The sequence below is a fragment of the Macrosteles quadrilineatus genome, unplaced genomic scaffold (genome assembly GCF_028750875.1).
Source record: "Macrosteles quadrilineatus isolate MER2022 unplaced genomic scaffold, UCM_ALF_1.0 Scaffold_5__1_contigs__length_97177068, whole genome shotgun sequence".
NCBI classification, from domain to species: Eukaryota; Metazoa; Arthropoda; class Insecta; order Hemiptera; family Cicadellidae; genus Macrosteles; species Macrosteles quadrilineatus.
Genome location: NW_026542598.1, coordinates 16,065,974 through 16,070,857, shown reverse-complemented (window position 1 = coordinate 16,070,857; position 4,884 = coordinate 16,065,974).

The following is a 4,884-nucleotide window of genomic DNA, read 5'->3' as shown; positions in this document are numbered from 1 at the left end:
AAGTCTGTAGGCTTGGTTTTGACTTGTTTTAGAGACCGAAGTTGGCAGTTGTTCAACTTGTTATGGGTTTGGCTCCCCAAGTCCAACCCAAGTCCCAACCCCAAACCTACAGTGAACTCATGGGCACAAACCCACTCTAAGCTTGGAATGGTGGATACAAAACGGGTCTGGTGGATTAAGCAGGCTCATTATGGACTTGTTCGGGACTTGGAGACCCAAGCCCAATTTTAGTAGGCTCATATTGGACTTGGCTTAGACTCATATTGGAATTGGTTTTAGCACATTTTAGACTTGGGCAAACAAGCTCACACTGATAAATTAAACAGGCTCATTATGGACTTGGAGACCCAAGCCAGCTTTTAGTAGGCTCATATTGGACTTGGCCTAGACTCATATTGGAATTGGTTTTAGCACATTTTAGACTTGGGCAAACAAGCTCACACCTATAGACTCACTCAGAACTTGGTACGAAGTTTTATATACTTCAATTACTGTCATGATCAGAGATAATAATAATAATTATTATTAGAATAGGCTATAGTAATAGTAATAGTAATATAATGTATACCTATTTAACATATAAGCTGTTTCACACCATTCATTTGCTAGCCCACATTTTTTCTTATAATTAATTTTTTACCAAGAAAGATTTATGATAAAATAAAGCCTATTTTATGAGTGATCTTGAAAAAATATTGGTTATATATGAGGTTTAGAAAGCAAGACATTCACATTTCAAGACAATTTATTAATATAATAAATACAACGCCCACTATCTTCCACTTCACCTTCAACTTCTTTTCTGAACCCATCAACTCCACCGCTTGCTTCAGAAGATCTATAAAAAATACAATTGCATTAGAATTATTTGGTTTATTAAAATTTATCATTTAAATCATTTCTCATTATTTTTATTTGTTATTATAATTATTTGATTATTTGGAGTTTGTTGGTGTTGCAAACACAGGGTGTTAACTTACCTTTGTTTTCAAAATTGTTATCAAACTTTTATTTCTTACTATTTTACTTTTATACGTAAACTAATGATTTGGCCTGTTTTTATCTGTAGACTAGGATTGACTATAATGGTTAAGGTCAAACACAAATTTTGGCACTGTTCTGTTGGGTTCAGCAGTAGACTATTAGAGTATAGTATAGTGAGTGACGTTGTCGATTCAGTGAAGCGCTGAGTATGTCAAAGGTTAAAGCACAAAAGGTTTAGGTTATAAACAAAATTCTACGGGTTCTTGATGCAATGAAATTAATTGTTTGCTTAACTTAGCTTACTTATATCATCATAGACTAACCAACACAAGTATATTTTTTATCAATGGAGTTTAAATCTTACCTTTACAGGAATCCCTTAATTCTTCTTTGCTTCGTCTTGGTATCAAAACCATAAACAAAACTCACAACTAGTAACGAAACGAGTAACTCACAACACCAGAACTAGATAAGTGAGAACTGACAACTGAGAGTGAGGAAGTCTAAATCCAACAAAAATGGTGGTTCAGCACAAAGAAACAGGTTTTAGGAGCGTTCTGGGTAGGGGTGGAGGGAAAATTCTTTTGTCATATGGCACTGCTCACTTTAGACTCACATGAACAAGCTTGTCGTGGGTCTGGTTAGGTGTTTAAATTGTGGACTTGGCCAACCAGGTTATATATGTAAATAAAACAAGTTTAGTTTTGGCGCATTCACACAAGTTCACTTAACCAAAGCTGTTTTAAATTTGTAGTGGGTTCCAAACTCCAAGTTTGTCATACCAATTCAGAAATATGTAAAAACCAAGTTTGGTCCAAGCTCACGTGCTGTCTGGGAATGTACTGTAAATATAAAGCCCGAAATATTCAGAGATTACTCGCCTTAGTGGCCAGAAAGATGGAGGGTGAAATTTATTACAGGCCCGTATCAACGATCCGCTAATATCGGCTTACGTTGGATTCTGTTATGAATTAGCCAGATTTATAATCCCTCCCTCATCAATAAGTTAGGGGTTGTTAAATGTGTGGTCGCTAAACAATGCTGACTGTACTTTAAAGTGTATCTTGTCTCCTTCTAATTGGGCTTTTAGTATTTCTCAGCATTCGAATAATATAATTTATAACTGTACGTGCATTCTGCAAAGTTTAACACAATACTATTAGTTTATCATCCTATGTCATTTATTGAACTCTTTCAATTATTGAAAGTGAACTGTATTACTTAACTTGATAATAGTACGTTTTTGATAACTCAAACTGTGAACACTTATTCAGGCTAGCTAGGATACAAAATCAATTACGTATAATCAAACAATATGTTGAATGGTTTGTACTGTAAACGAAAAGCTATCACAATAGTTCCAAAACTGTTAATAGCGTAATTTTCTAACATATTTTAGTGAAATTATAATCAGGCAAATGATGGAAATTTGCTTAGTCTGCAGGTTTGCTGCGGCAGGGGTATCTTATTACTGTTTACACAAAAATATATCTAATAAATAATTCTCATAAAAGTCAGGATAACAACCTAGGTTGATACACGGAAAGGTTGAAATTATGTCCTTTATCCACGAAAAATTTCTTTTACAATGACTTATCCCCTGCAAAATATTATTACAGTGTTTCACAAATATCAGAACAGACTCAGTATAGATCATAAACATAAACAAATGACGTAACTGAAAGAATCCTATACTAATGACATTAATATTATAGTTTGGCAGTTCCTATTAAGTAATGTTAAAAAATAATCAGAGTCCTAGGTCAATATCGATGGGGGACAGTTCCTCGGAGCGGTAGCTTTATTTTTGTCCAATTTGAGGCCAGTAGGTTCTGTAGTTTTTTAGTTTAGCTCATACAAACACACCGACAAACACCAACTCTTATTTATGTATAGGTAGAATACATGTCCAGCACGATAACTCGAGCAAAAATGATCTGATTTTGATTAAAATTTTGTACAAACGTGTAAATCTACGTTTATTCGAACGAGTTCGCGAATCAGTGTGATCGGACTATGGGAACGAGGTTTTGTGAGGGAATTTATGGGGTAAAAGTTAGTTTTTCTCATTTTTAATGCTCAAAACAAAAAAGTTCCCAATTTCTCTTTAGTCCATTTTAAAGAGCTATTTTTAGATTTTATATTGGTAAATCAAACAAAAAATGATACCTAACCTCAAATTTTAAACGTCAAAACCAATGTTACAAAAAATGAATAAAATGGAAACGCAACATGAAGAAATTCTACCCAATAGTCAATGCTCCTACTCTACACGGAAGAGGCCGGGATTGATCCACCTGTTTGCTTCCCTCCAATCACCAATCTATATGCTTTGAATTTGAAACACCCTTAATTGGGAAACGCACAGACAAAGTGAGAAAGTTAATAACAGATAACGGAAGTAAGTTGTTATAACATAGCATCAGGGTGTTGCTATGCGACGGAGATAACTATGGCTGTCACTCATGCATAATGGGGAAATCACTTCGCTATTTCGCGCCTTGGAAATTTTAAAAATCTGTCAAATAGCAAACTAACTTATCAGCTTAACTGTCTATCTAGAAAAGGAATTCAAGAAAAATGACCATTATAGTACTTTGGGTAATGGCAATCGCAAAACTATTCTGTTGACTTTTTGCTGTTATATTTTAATTTTTGTATAGTCTTTTGTAAATACCTATATTGGAAGGTATAGGGGCCTACCTAGGGGGTGATTTGAGACCTATCGTCAATTTACTGTATAAATTAATAAACGTTTTCTATGAATGTTTAGTTTGGTTTAATGTGCAGCCACAAATTAATAAACCCAGAAAGTTAAGTTAGGCCTGACCCCCAGCCGAGAAGAATACCTCAAATCCATAACCATATTTCCTATCAAATTCTCTTCCTTATCCCTGTTTAAATGAGATTTGATTTGAGGATACTGTATTCGTATTGGGATTCCATCTCTTTATGATGTAGCAGACCACAGGACGCAATCATCCAACCAGGAATGTTCTTCTTTTACAGTGGCCAGTTTTTTGTTGTTGAAATAAGTTATCAGTCAGGCTGTAGACGTTTGTATCCCTCAGCGGCTGTTAATAGGCATCATTTTGAGCCCATGCCCTTCTACACGTCGGCCACCGAGGTCGCGACATGACTAGTTGCGCCACCAGTTGATCACGGCTAATAGCTGCCTAAATGCCATAATGGCCATAACTTAATGAGACTGCCATAGTGTTAATCCTCCTAGGTCTAACGGAGTACTTTTATCTATGATATGAACTGAGCGTCTGAAGTCACTAAGTCAGTCCAGCTCCACTCCACTAACTACTTGTATGGTACAAGTTGTAACACGGCCGCCTTTAACTCCAGGCCGCGGCCTTCGAAGCGGCAACGTCGCAATCGCAAGTGGTGTTTTAACAGCTGTTTTGTTTGAAAGCAGCTAATGGTATTTGTGTATTTACGAAAGATTGGTTCCTGGACTATATTGACTCCGCTTAAAAATGTACAGATATAGATTTTTAATTCATATTGTTTCTGTTTTCAATTCTGTATGTTTTATTTTAAATATTTTAATAAATTTATCTTCATAAATTTAAATTTAAATCAATAAAGTGCGAATTAATGAGCTGATGCCACCTGTTTGCCATGTTGTCTTGTGGGACGTCTAGCGCTAGACAACACCACTTGCAACGTTGCCAATTCTACCAGGCCGCGGCCTGTAGTTAAAGGTGACCGTACTTGTACCGGAACACCGGTATATATATATAAAGGTGGCCGTGGTACCATTGTCTTTTGCTTGTTTACTCTATGGTACTACCACCCGGTTGTTTTATGTCAACTATCAGCTGATGTCAACTTTACTTTAAGTAAACAAAACAAACATAGAAAGAACAACAAAATAAAACGTCGAAAGCT